This window comes from Rhinoraja longicauda, chromosome 9 (genome assembly GCF_053455715.1).
Source record: "Rhinoraja longicauda isolate Sanriku21f chromosome 9, sRhiLon1.1, whole genome shotgun sequence".
NCBI lineage: Eukaryota > Metazoa > Chordata > Chondrichthyes > Rajiformes > Arhynchobatidae > Rhinoraja > Rhinoraja longicauda.
This window is the reverse complement of record NC_135961.1, coordinates 11,275,535-11,290,890: the sequence shown is the minus strand read 5'-3', so window position 1 is coordinate 11,290,890 and position 15,356 is coordinate 11,275,535.

Genomic DNA, 15,356 nt, shown 5'->3' with positions numbered 1-15,356 from the left:
CTGCACATTTGGCAGAGTTCAAGTAGGGCTTGGGAAGAACTTGCCACTGTTCAACCGAGATTGGCTGCGAGCGCTCCCAGCGCACCCAATGGTACAGAGAGGCCCAGAGCTGCCTGCCCTGCCCCGCCCCGCCCCGCCCCTCGCACCGCAGCTGCAACTCAAGCCCCACTACTGTCAGCCTGCAAAGTCGTGATTCACTGCCAGCAGCATTAACTTCAAGTCTTTTTTTTGACTCACGCAATTGCAACAATGAGAGTCACGTCAGTAATTACATTTGGTCGCAGTTCCCAATGAATGATTTTCACACAGAGAGTGGTGAATCTGTGGAATTCTCTGCCACAGTAGGTAGTTGAGGCCAGTTCATTGGCTATATTTAAGAGGGAGTTAGATGTGGCCCTTGTGGCTAAAGGGATCAGGGGGTATGGAGAGAAGGCGGGTACGGGATACTGAGTGGGATGATCAGCCATGATCATATTGAATGGTGGTGCAGGCTCGAAGGGCCGAATGGCCTACTCCTGCACCTATTTTCTATGTTTCTATGTAAACATTGTGAGGCGAATTCTCCCAACAACACAACGAATCAAAGACAGACAGAAGCATTGATTTCAATATGAGTTTCATATTCATGTTTTCTTTTTGTTTCCACTTTATAACTTTTATAACTTTATAACTTTTAACTGCGTTGAATGATACTCAGCATGATTTAACAAGACCAAAAAAAAAATCAATGCGACGTTTCAAAATAATTTAACAGAATCTTAGGAGGTTAGAGGTTATTCCCTTTATCCTGTATCTGTATATACTGTGGACGGCTTAATTGAAATAATGTACAGTCTTTCCGCTGACTGGATAGCATGCAACGACAAACAAAAAAATCACCGTATCTCAATACATGTGACAATACACTAAACTAAACTAAACGAAACTAAATTAAACTGGAGAGAGTGAATAGTTAGTGTACTCGAAGTCGCCTCTCAACACAGAGTCTTTTGGAATAGAGAAAAACGAAAAAATATATATTTTTAAGTTGTGAACAAATTAGCCTGAAACGTGGCATTTTAAAAGTTTGGATACAATTAATTATTTAGGGATGTTCGATACCAGAAAGCTGTCTGATATGGCTCTTCCTGCTGTAAGAGCATATGTAGGTATTTTCCATATTTTAAATACGTCTGTGCCCCCCCCCCCCCCAAAAAGCCGCCTCCTAACCCCACTCACAATGCAGCTGATCTGCATTTAACCTTAACCTCCTGCAATTGACGTTGTAACAATAGTATATTATTGAAAAGTACGCAATTGGCCTGGACTTCTAACCTTAAACCCCTGCAATAGGTTTAATGACAATACCAATTACAAACGAGTTATTTTCATGGGTTTATATAACAATGGAAAGCACCTTGCTTTATGTATCCTCAGTACATTCTTAAGTATTTGTTTAAACGACAAATATATAGAGACTGTTTTCCCCTCGACCAGTCTTCACAGTGGAGGAAATGTCGAGCTCTATTAAGTTCACATCGTTGATAGCCATCCTGTTTTGATGTGCTTAAACGCGAAGTAAATGAGCGGATATGCCTGTTAGATTTTCTTAAAATAGAGCCCGTTTAGTATTTTAGGATACAGCAAAAATCATTATTTCTTCCGGAGAAAAACTTTATAATGACTGGTAGAACTTCCGTTTTCAATATTTGTGCAACTTTATCTCGTCTCGCAAGTTGTACTTGTGACGCAAATCCGCTCCGGTACATGAAAATGCCTCAGAAAAAAAAACACAGGGAAATAAACGTGACCGGTCCGATCTCAATCCTTTGAACAAAAAAAAATCCACTTTTGACCCCAGTTTTGGTCCCTGTTGACCCCAGATTGTGCATAGAATAACAGAATCCCAAATCTTAAAGAAATTGAACAAATATATATATATATATAATTATATATATATAAAGAAACTGAACAATTATATATATATAATTTCTTCCAATTATTTCTTACAATATATATATATGAAGAAATTTTAAAGAAAATCTTAAATCTTAAAGAAATTGAACAATTATATATATATAATATTATATATATATATATATATATATATATATATAATTGTTATTATTATCAGATTTTCTTTAAAATGTCTTTATATATATATTGTAAGAAATAAGTCAACATGGTGAAAGGGAAGTATTCAATTTTATCTTCACTTCAAAGTGTCTTTAAATTGCATTTCACTAAAAATGCCTCTTTTAGCGTAAACAGTTTATTGACCTGGAAATATCTGTTTGCAATGCATTGTCAAAGCGCAATTTGTTTCTTGTGCAGTGAAAACAGCGCAAAGTAACAGCAGGACAGATGGTGAAGTTTCTTCTTTCAGCTGTATTGGTCCAATTCTCGTGTCTTGTGCAGTGCAATCTATTTCACGCAATAAATAGCCACAGGATTTTACTTTCAAACACCCATTATCCTAAATGTTGGGACACAATTAGAAATGATAAATTGTTTATTTTATATAATCGTAATTCTAATTCATGGTTATAACTCTGGGTGGTTTTCGGCGAAGCAGTAAACACAATAAGTCATATTATTTGGGAATGATTAGTCCCGGAAGATTCTCTTTGGCCCAAGATACATTTAGAATATTCTAGTGACACTTTTTTTCCGGGACGCGTATAGCGCAATGAATCTCTGCGCTCGTTCACACAGACACAACAATACGGGGAAAATGATGGAGAAGCAACTCAGCGGGCACCGAGCTACACAGTTGTTTCAGGTGCGGCGGTGCTGTAAAAAGAAATATCTCAGTCATTTAGAGGCCGCTAAGACAGACATGGGACAATTCTATGCAAAAAGATGGCTGTTACAGATATATATTTTATTATGCGAAGTTGGAGGTAACAGCTACTTATTCTGATCGACATTCCTGCTTAAAATCGTTCATTTGACCTAACAGAAATCAAACTCAGTCAAATAGTGCCTAGCTACCCCACCCTCTGATCTTTCCCGTTCTATCTATCCACTTACAGACTACCTGCCCATTTATTATAAAAAAATAACTGCAGATGCTGGTACAAATCGAAGGTATTTATTCACAAAATGCTGGAGTAACTCAGCAGGTCAGGCAGCATCTCAGGAGAGAAGGAATGGGTGGCGTTTCGGGTCGAGACCCTTCTTCAGACTGATTTATTTATCAGACCTGCCCATTTATTTATCTTCCCATGATCATTTTCCTATTCACGACTCCACCAGTGTTGTTGGTTACATCGGTAGGTGTCGACCTGTTCTTCCAACTTCTTAATTTGGTCTTGCACAGTGATAACAATTTTAAGTCGAGGTTTGGAACCGTTCTTAAGTTGAAGCAAAGATAGGCACAAAATGCTGGAGTAACTCAGCGGGCCAGACAGCATCGCTGGAGAGAAGGGATGGGTGAAGTTTCGGGTCGAGACCCTTCCGTGCCCTAAACTTGCAGCAACACTGGAAATCTTTAAGAAATGTAAATTTAATTAAGTAAATCAATCAGCCAGTCAGAATTAACTTGGATTTAGTGTATAGTATTATCAATAATTCACAATCCATATAAGATAACTGCAGATGCTGGTACAAATCGAAGGTATTTATTCACAAAATGCTGGAGTAACTCAGCAGGTCAGGCAGCATCTCGGGAGAGAAGGAATGGGTGACGTTTCGGGTCGAGACCCGACCCTTCTTCACAATCCACTTGTTTATATTCAAGATATCCATGGAAAAATAATATTTGAACATTTACTGTCTTAATGGAGTAATTAATTTAGCGGTAGCCCGTCCGGCATGTACCCTGTGAAACAGAATGTAATGCAGCTGCAATCAGCGTTGTCTGCTGGAGTGAGAATGGGTTTTTGCTGGGGTTTTCTTTTTGCAAATGGCTGGATGTTTCCAGTCCTGTCAAGGTAAGGGGAGAAAGAGTGGGACTGATTTACAGCTGCACATTGCCACCTATAGGCAGCCTGGAGCCCCCGCAGGTGGAATCGCTCCAAAGTTGTGCGGGCTCCTTTCCCTCACTGGCTACATTTGGAACTCATTTTCTGACCAAACATAAAGGCGAATAAGGTAGATTTACAATTGTTTGACTTCAAGAACAAAAACCACATTTCCTCTTCAAGGCTGGGTAAACGTTTTGCAGTTGTGCAGCATGGTAATTTAACTGTCTCTTCCCGGTTACTAATGGAGCGGCCCTTGATAATCCATCTCCCAAAAATATGGTTAAACTATGTGCTTCGTAAATGCTAACCAATGTAATGTATCCCCCCCAAAGGAATTCGTAAATGCTTCTTACATTAATACACCATACTATCAGGTGCCAAATATTCAGCGGAATTACTTCCACGAAAAGGTCGGAGAGAACCATTCTTCTGGAGATGAGATTGAATGTGATTAATTATCTACGATGTTTTGCGGGGAAAATATACGGGGAAATCTCGGCTTCGGAAATACGTACAAGAATGTTCATTTTATTTCGAGGACTTTGAGATGGTTCGCGGTAAATTGGAATCCTCATGAGTTCTTCAAATCATTACTAACGAGTGGTAATCTGATCTTGTGCTTGTTGTCACCCGAGCGACCAAAGAAACTGAAAGGAAAAGGTGAAATGAACAGCAACCATTCTGGTGACAAGGAAGCGAGTCCCTGAGACGGGCAGCTGTTAAACTCAGCTCCATCTTCATGCAAAAGACCGAAAAATCTCGGAGGTCGACTCTTCGAAGGGAAATATTTGAAAGGTTTGGGTGCATCATTCCTTCGTGTTTCGGTTACAGTCTGCAGCCAAGCGGGGGGCGGGCAGGATAAGTAAGTGCCTTCATATATATATATATATATATATATCAAGGCACGTATCAGGGAGGGGCAAAAAAAAGCGCTTTATTTTGTTTTGCAACCGCATTAATGAAGTAAGAATAAAAATATAAATATATATATATAATGCGGTAACCGCATTAATGAAATAAGAATATATATATAGACAAAGCGCTTTTTTTGCCCCTCCCTGATACCACTGCGAACAGATCGCGTCATTCTCTTTCATAGACGGGTCTTGGGCCAATGACTTCCAATTGCGAATCTATGCAAGAGGAAAAACTTCCGCCCCCTCTTCCCATTTGGTAGGTAGCCTGGTCTTCAATCCAACGTGCATGCAATTTGAGATCATTTCAGAAACGATGGCTGTGGTGCTTTGAGATTCTTTGTGTGGAAATTTGCAAACGAGTCTTCTGTGCAATTAAAGTACGGCGAAAAACCACACACACCGCTGGAGGAACTCACCGGGTCAGGTAGCATCTGCGGAGGCCAAGGGACAGTAGGCGCTTCGGGTCCAAACGCAGCATCAGGATTGGTGTAGGGTCTCCAACTGAAGCATCAGCCAACTCTCTGCCTCCGCAGATGCTGCCTGGCCCACTGAGTTCCTCCCGCAGTTGGCGTTTCACCACAGATTCAAGCATCAGATTCAAGTCTCTTCTGTCTCTTCGCACCTTGCCACACACGAGCAGGGTTCATTGCGTCTTACGAGACCGCCTTATGCCTCAAGGCGCTGAGATATTTGGAGGCGCCTTGCATTGCATTCAAATTGACGACTTTCTTCGCTTGTGTAAGCAGGCAGCATGTGTTATTAGTTTAACAAAAGGCTGCGTATCGGAGTCTATCAGACACAACTGGAAGATTTCCCACCCCCTCTCTGTTTGCATGTACTTATATTCCCCTTTCACCCAGACATCCCGGTAAACGATGGGGTTGGGAATAGGTCAGGTATTCCCATATGCTTAAATCATTAGCATTCAGTCAAATAGATTTATACAGAAATCACCAATTATTTAACAGAAAAATTGTATATCCTCTGCTGCTGATTATTTTACATCGTAGAATCGTTTTTCCTATTTTGTGCTTCCCTCCACTTGTGTAGTGATGAAGTTCGCTCTTGATTTTAATGTTATTTGGCAAAACAACCAGGTGTAAAACATGCAGCACGCCACTAGTCTCGAGGCAGGATCACCGTCCACAGCGCCGACCTGCTCCCTTTGCCTCCACAGATGCTGCACGACCGCTGCTTCTTCAAGTCAAGTTTATTTGTCACATACACATACAGGATGTGCAGTGAAATGAAAGTCTTCCAGAGTTATGTTTTTTTAAATTCCAGAATCTTTTAATTTCCTTTGGCCTCAGTCCACCAAGCTAGTTCAAATTTATGTTATTTAATTTGTGGTTTGATTACAGTACTCTCCATTGTGCCTGAATAAAAGTAAAGGTTTGCCTAGCCAGCTAATTCATGCTGGGGTTTTTTTTCTGATATTCAGTCAGATATCAACACATGCATGCATCGGAATGAACTGCAGATGCTGGTTTACACCGAAGATAGACACAAAATGCTGGAGTAACTCAGCGGGACAGGCAGCATCTCTGGAGAGAAGGAATGGGTGACGTTTCGGGTCTGAAGTCTGAAGAAGGGCCTCGACCCAAAACGTCATCCATTCCTTCTCTCCAGAGATGCTGCCTGTCCCGCTGAGTTACTCCAGCATTTTGTTTCTATCGGCACATACATGTTCTTCTCATTAATTGCAATCCATATCTGATTGATCCAAATTTCTACAATTTGATGCAGATGGACAGTCCAAGAGGCCACAGTCCAATAGGGTGGAATGGAGAATTAAATTGGTTGGCAATGGAGAGCTCAGATTCGCCCAGCAAGTAGGTACTTGGTATAATTTTTCATCTAAGCAAAAAAATGCAACATTTAGCATGGACAAGTGAAAATTAGTTTAGTTTAGTTTATTGTCACGTGTACCATTGAAAAGCTTTTTTTGTTGTATGCTAGCCAGTCAGTGGAAAGACTATGCATGATTACCATCGAGCTGTCCACAGTGTAAAGATACAGGATAAAGGGAATAATGTTTAGTGCAAGATAAAGACCAGTAAAGTCTGATTAAAGATTGGTCTCCAGTGGTCTCCAATGAGTAGATGGTAGGTCAGGACCACTCTCTAATTGGTGATAGGGTGGTTCAGTTGCCTGGGAAGAATGGTGTAAGGAAAGGGAAAGGGGATGTGAAGAAGGATCCTGACGTGAAACATCTTCTGTCCATTCGCTCCACATGTGTTGCCTGACCCACTGAGATACCCAGCACTTTGTGCTTTCCTTTTGAAAAGATGCAAGTTACATTCTTTACTATCACCAGAACCAGGGGTCACAGCTTAAGGATAAGGGGGAAGTCTTTTAGGACCGAGATGAGAAAACATTTCTTCACACAGAGAGTGGTGAGTCTGTGGAATTCTCTGCCACAGAAGGTAGTTGAGGCCAGTTCATTGGCTATATTTAAGAGGGAGTTAGATGTGGCCCTTTTTGCTAAAGGGATCAGGGGGTATGGAGAGAAGGCAGGTACGGGCTACTGAGCTGGATGATCAGCCATGATCATATTGAATGGCGGTGCAGGCTCGAAGGGCCGAATGGCCTACTCCTGCACCTATTTTCTATGTTTCTATGTTTCTATCATGAAACAACCATGACAAAGCTCTGAGAGAGTTCAAAGTTTCCAAAAACTCACGATGTTCAACCAATGACGAGGGCATAGCCAAAGAATGCTGAACCCCTTGAGCTCAAAAAAACATGACATATTCCATCACACTTCCAAATTATGCAGTGAGGAACAAAGGTGATGAGCAGAAGGTGGTCCACAGAGCCACACAGTTAATATATGATGTTCTTGGATCCCAAGTCATGTGCGAGACTCAAGCTGTCTGGTGGCTTGGTGAGAAAGTGGGGGTTTTGGGGGAATTGAAATCTCTCTTGGCATGATCAATTATGACAGGAAATTATCTCTCAATGTACTTTCGTAACTTTTCCACAAATATCAAAATTGCATTTTACTCGCCTGACAATGTCAGCCTTGAAGGGAGGTATATCTGGGTGTTGCTATCGAACTGTGCAAGACAGTAAATGCGTTGGAAAAAAGGTTATCTGCTACACTTATTCAAATTAAGCAGTGATAGTTGGTACATACATTCAAATGCTAGACACAGAGTGCTGGAGTAACTCAGCGAGTCAGACAGCATCTCAGGAGAAAAAAGGGTCCGCGGAGATGCTGCTTGACTCCCTGAGTTACTCCAGCACATTGTGTCCACGTCGGGTATAAAGCAGCATCTGCAGTTCTTTGTTTCTTCATTCAAAGGCTAACAACATTGGATACAACTTCCTACAGTGTGATCTACATTCCCTATAGATTTTCAGGCCTTATAGCAGTCATGAAAATCCTGTAGCCAATTAACAAATAGTTAAAGTGGTTGAGCAGGGTATCAAGGAGAATAGTGGAAATATTTAAAGATGGGCTGAACAGTAGTAACAATGAACTGTAGATGCTGGTTACCTAAAGAAATACACAAAAAGCTGGAGTAACCCAGCAGGTCAGGCAGCATCTCTGGAGAACATGGATAGGTGAAAGTAGGGTGTCTGGAAAAAGTAGGGTCCTGATCCAAAACATCACCTATCCACGTTCTCCAGAGATGCTGCCTGATCCACTGAGTATCTCCAATATTTTCTGTCTTAAACTGAAGTCTTCCTTTTCAATAAAAATGATGTGAACTTAGAAATTACCAAAGTCATCATTACAAAAGATCCACTTATAAGTTCTGATTTAAAATGCTTCATTAATAGAAACATGGTTTGTTGATATTCCTCATTACCTCCTAGAAAACACCATTTTCAGCTGATTAGTTTGTTATCAAAACATAAACATGTGGTTTTATTTCCCATCAGTGATAATGTTTTATTAAAAGAATTTAGAAAAAATATCAATGCCAAATAGAAAAAGAAATGTAAAAGATCTTGGGCCAATTCTTAGGAAAATATTTAAGATTCAAACAAGTAATCCATTTCATGACAAGACAGTTAAGTTTTCTCAATACCTGTACAGCATTTAACTGTGCATGTTATCAAATAGCACCAGCAAAGATGTTCGTGTGAATCGCAGGGAACGCGGAATTCAATGTTTGAAGCCTAAAATTGCCTCTGCCAAAGTTTGTGGCTCAGGCATTTTCAGCCGTTCTACTGATTTTTCCTTCCATAATATAATCAAGGTTAATGGAGCCAATTTTCACAACATTCAGATCTGTTCACATCTCCAAATATCAAGGAGCTTATGCCAAGCAAAGCTGGCCAAGTAGCATATAGGCTATGTAAATCGAATGAACTAATCATTGGTCGTTGCCTAGATTAAAAATACCAAATCAGCTCCTTTTCACTTACTCAAACTTCTCAAATTCAGCGGTGCTACCAGCACCAAATCTTGTCAGTTTCTATATCTGGGAGATCACTAATGACAAGATATTTAACTGGACATGCCTACTACAACAGAGATTGGATACTCTTAACTACTAACTACACAATGTATTTTCTTAATCTGCAAGACACAGGCCAATACTGTGACAAAATATACATCAGGTGTTTGTAATGGTGTACAATAACATGGAAGAAATCCAACATTGTTCGTGACAGAGCAATCTCCTTGTCGAACACACTTGTTAATTCCCCTGTGAGTCACACACTATCCTGATTTGAAGATTAAGAGTCAAGGGTCAAGAATGTTTAATTGTCATATGTACCGACAAGAGAACAATTAAATTCTAATTTGCAATAGCATAACAGGCCTGTAAACAGAAAACACATATATAAAAACAAAAAAATCAATAAATCATTAAACCCAATACTACTGCTAAAAGTCCTAGTGCAACCAAAGAAAGTCCATCGTTCATAGTTTGTTAACGTTGTGCAGTGTAGAAGAGCCTAATGCTTGTTGGGAAGAAGCTATTCTTGATCCTGTTGGTCATGGTTTTCAAACTCTGAAATCTTCTTCCCAATGGTAGAGTTGGGAATTGTGGATCTCTGATGATGCTGTCTGCCTTTTGGAGGCAGCCCCTCTTATTGATCCCTTTGATGGTGAGGAGACCAGTGACCATAATGGACCAGACATTGTTACCACTCTTTGTAATCTCCTTTGTCCCTATGCGTTTACGTTGCCATGACAGTAATGTAACTGGTCATTCTGCTCTCTCCTGTACACCTGTAGAACTTCAGGAGAGTATTACAAAATGCTGAAGTAACTCAGCAGGTCAGGCAGCATCTAGGAGAGAGGGAACGGGTGATGTTTCAGGTTGAGACCCTTCTTCAGGAGAGTATTTGTTGACATATTGAATCTCAATCTTCTAAAGAAGCAGAGGCATTAATGGACTTTCTTTATAATTTTATCAATATGTTGGACTTTGAACAAATCTTCAGAGATTTTACACACCCTGGAACTTAAAGTTGTTGAATCTCTCCATCACCAATCCATCGATGAAGATAGTTTAGTTTAGTTTCGAGATACAGCGTGGAAACAGGCCCTTCGGCGCACCAAGTCCGCACCGACCAGCGATCCCCGCACATTAACGCTATCCTACACACACTAGGAACAATTTTTTACACATGCACCAAGCCAATTAACCCACATACCAGTACAACCTTGGAGTGTGGGGGGAAACCGAAGATCTTGGAGAAGACTCACACAATCACGGGGAGAATGTACAAACTCTGTACAGACAGCACCCGTAGTCGGGATCGAACCCAGGTCTCTGGCACTGCAAGCGCTGTAAGGCAGCAACTCTACCGCTGCGCCACCGTGCCTCCCGATAAATACCGATTTATTTATAGGTTCGTGGATCCTCCAATTTTCTCTTCTAAAGTCAACAATCAGATCCTTAGTCTTGCTGACCTTGGGAACTACATTGTTATTCTGGCACCATTCAATCAGATTTCTAATTTCCCTACTCTGATCCAGCTCTAGCATTATTTATCCAATCATACTTTCTCCTTTATCCTGGAATTCTACTTCAAAGACAGTTTGGGGGGAAAAAACATTCAGAACAATGGTATACAGGCTGTTCAGTATGGTTCTGATGTCGGGTGGCATGAACTAGTTTGGAAATAAAATAAAAGAGTGCAATAAAATCAAAAATTAATGAGAATAATAGAAACAGAGTCAATGGGTTAATCCCACTAAAACTATGAGCTTTCCTTACAGCTTTTGCCCCAAAGAGAAACATATCTTTCTGTTCATCTGTGAATGCAATTATAAATATGATTCATAGGTTGGCAAGAGGCTTCTTTGGCCAAGTCGGATATCCATTCTTGCTATCTTATGACACAAATGGTGCCTGACAGAGTTCAGGATTTTACAGAGCACAGTTGTTTTCCGATTTGCTTTTTCTCATCTACTGATGGCTTAGGATTTTTGTTTCAAAAAGAACAGGAAGAGCTGCTTAGTCATGAGCACTTGACCAAGAAAGCTGAGTTCAGCTGAAATTGGAATTCACTTGAAATCTGACTTTGTTCTTTGAAAAAGGGAAAATTGAGAAAGAATCAAGATTTTTCTGAACTTTCATCCAAGTAAACTGAGCAAGTGACATTACTCTGAGAAGGGTCTCGACCCGAAACGTCACCCATTCCTTCTCTCCTGAGATGCTGCCTGACCTGCTGAGTTACTCCAGCATTTTGTGAATAAATACCGTCGATTTGTACCAGCATCTGCAGTTATTTTCTTACATTACGTATGCTGAGATATTAATGGGGCATATTCAACAACTCGAATAAGACAAATTAGTGTAACATTAGGGGGATACAGAGAAATAATATTTTGAAAGAAAAATTGTTGTCAGCGAATAATATGCACTTTTTAAACTTTCTGCACTACCCCTTAGTTAACCTGACCACAAAAGTTGGCGAACACATAACAAAATATTGGCTAGTATTAAATATGTTCTTAATTATGAAACAAATCCTTTGCGAGTTTGAGGGCAAAACTCAGCTTTTCTACCTGTCTGTGCGAGCAATTACTGATTTAATTTTATTGGTATAAACAATGTATCTATGGGAATATCTGGTATCCAAGCCTAGCAGCTTCACCATTAAATCCATACCGCACAGACATCAGCATTCTCTGAACAAACCTTCGCATCACATATGTTTTTCACCATTCAAATAAGGTTAAAACTAATTCAAGATGCAGGGTAATCTTTTCAAGATGACAACTATGGTTGCCAAATAACCACAAGTTTCTACAGTTTGTAACATTTACATGCAACAATTCCGACAACCCCTACATTCGTACATCCCCAGAGCTTTCAAATTGAATCTCTGAGTGTTTGAAAATCTGAACTGTATCAGTTGAGTGTATAGTTTCGAGATAATAAATCAAGAAAACAGATGGACATTGGGTTAAATCTAATGATTTTCTCACTTAAATATTTTAAAAGTTTTGCTTTGTATTATTCTTTTTCAGCTGTTTTACCAGTTTTATGTAATTCCAATTAAGCAATTTGCTGGGGTGGATTTTAATACACTATGCCTGGTTTGAAATGAAACAGCAATAGATTTCAATGGAGGTTTAAGGGCCTGTCCCACTTAGGCGATTTTAAGGCGACTGCCGGCGACGAGGCTGTCGCCGATCGTTTGCCGGCGTGTCGCGGGCATGATCGTGAGGAGTCTTCAAAGAATCGTAGCGGATCTCGGCCCGTCGTGTGAAACGTTTTCCAAATAGAAATTTCTCGGTGACAGCTGGCTTTTCGCCAGGTATCGTAGCTTATTGCAGGCGCTGTCACATGCTGTCCCCAGGTTTGCTAGGTTATCGCGGATGCATTTAGAAGCACGCAATATTAAATTAAGTAAAGTCATTTGAAGATACCATAAAATACTTGTGTTTAACCAATTTATTTACTGTCAGGACATTTGACAGGTAGATTGGAGGCGACAGTTTGACGGTCAGGTAAGTGTGGGAATTTTGCGATGATTAAGAACATCAGCGAATACCTTTAAAGTAGGCTCCCAACCCAGATATGCAACCCAGAAACCAGATATGTATCTCCCATACATTTTCAAAGAATGCCCACACTCCGCATAAAAATCCATTTAACCACGTTTAAAATTAAATTTCTTAATACTGCTATTAGTAAACTGGAAGTCAATCCAGTTTATGCCTTGTTACCGTGAAGCTTGGTTTTCAAGTAACCCGGGCAAGATGTTATATTTCAAAACTCTCAAGTAATTACAGACTTGTCAGTGATTTCAGCGAAAATTAGGATGCCGGAGAAGCATTGATAAGCATGGGAATTTTGCGATGTTTCCGAAGACGGTGTAATCTCTTAGCCAGGGGCATTGGTGTGGTCATTGTCGTAGGGTAAAAGAAAATTTTGGCGATCTGCTACGACTTTTGACAGTCGCCGGCAGTCGCCCAAAAAAATCGCCTAAGTGGGACAGGCCCCACTTAGTGCCCTTTCCACAGTGCTGCCATTTTACCTGGAGCCAGTCTTAGTGTGCTCTGGCTAAGTCACACACAGGACCCTTGTTAATCTGTGTATATTGGTGTCCTATGATGTACATAAGACACAAATGCTGTTTGAACTGAATGGTGTCACCTGTCAGCATGTGGAAGAAACTTGAAAGTTTATTTTTATCATTTCCCAGGAACAAAGAAATGAGTAGGGCTGCATTAGAGTATTATCATCTACTCAGCAAGCTGAGTACCTCAAAATGGGGAGCAAATTCTAAAACCATTTGATCAACAGCTCTGGCACTCTGCTTCTCCACTGCTGAGTATGCCTGCGCAATATGGGAGCGCTCAGCTCATGCAAGGAAGATTGATCCTGTGCTAAACACAAGCTGTCGCTGCATCGGTGGATGCATGAAACCTACCAAGACCGACAACATCTACTTACTCTCTGGCATTGCACATCCTGGAATCAGAAGAGCTGTAGCCAGTCAAAAAGAACGCCTCAGACAATCAGAGGATGAAAGACACCCCCTACATGACCACCCTTTTGAAATCACGCAGAAGTTTCCTCTCTTCTGTCCATCCCCTGGACTGCAGTGCATCGTCCAGAAGGCTCAAACTCTGGGAAGAGAGAACAGAGAAATCTCCGGAAGACATTCACATGGCAATCGACCCCTCTGAGAAACTCCCACCAGGTTCCGCCCAACCGTGGATAACCTGGCGCAGTCTCAACAGACTGAGGACAGGCATGGGGAGGAACAAATCGAACATGCTGAAGTGGGGATAGACTGAAGATGCAGCAGACTGCGAGTGCGGACGGGGCCTCCAGACGATGGAACATCTCCTAAGCTGTGACGTGTTGCATGACACATGCACTGTAAAGGATCTTGCAGATGCCAATGACGTGGCACTAAACTTTGCTTGCTATTGGCAAACAGTTGTGTGATGACACGAAATAATAATAATCTACTCAGTTCCACAATACTCCATTTGGACCAATCTACTTTCCAGGGTAATCTGTTTCTGGAGTACTTGATAATATGCTGGCCCAGAACCAAGCAACTGCATCGGGATGCCTATTTTGATGCATATCTACCACCCACTGGAAGTGTAGGGTTGCAGGCCAATGCATCCTCACCGTAATTGCAACCTACTCTCCAGGAATGAGTAGGTTAACCTATGATGAGCATTTGTCAGCACTGGGCCTGTACTCGCTGGAGTTTAGAAGAATGAGGGGGGACCTCATTGAAGCATACAGAATAGTGAAAGGCTTAGATCGAGTGGATGTGGAGAGGATGTTTCCACTATTGGGATAGTCTAGGACTAGAGGTCATAGGCTCAGAATTAAAGGAGGTTCGTTTAGGAAGGAGATGAGAGACATTTCTTTAGTCAGAGGGTGGTGAATCTGTGGAATTATTTGCCACAGTAGGCTGTAGAGGCCAAGTCGGTGGATGTTTTTAAGGCAGAGATCGTTACTGTAGATTCGTATTAGTACAGGTTTCAGAGGTTATGGGAAGAAGGCAGGAGAATGGGGTTAGGAGCAAAGATACTAGAGGAGCAAGATGGACCACTCCATTGAAATCGCCTATACTGAAGTGTAGTACGCAAAGGAGCGTAACGTCCGCCATTTTAGTAGGCAAAACCCGCCGTTCGTTCTGCCTCTCGCAGTGTAATCAGTGTTTTGGGGGAACAGTATGTGTGATGGTACCATAACAATGCAAAATATATTTCTCTATCAATTCACAGATTTTCTTTTTCTTTTTAAATGTTTCTGCAAGTTTCTGCCTACTAAAATGGCGCCATGACGTACTACGGTTTTTAGGGTCGAGTGGTCTATTTTGCTCCTCTAGTATCTTTGGTTAGGAGGGAGAGATAGATCAGCCATGATAAAATGGCGGAGTAGACTTGATGGGCTGAATGGCCTAATTCTACTATCACTTATGACCTTATGACCTTCACTGACAGTTGAAAGCTGCTGTAAAAATGGTCAAGGTCACAATGCAACAGAATGCAACAGAATTTAAAATATAACTATGACTGATGGGGAGAAAACCACAG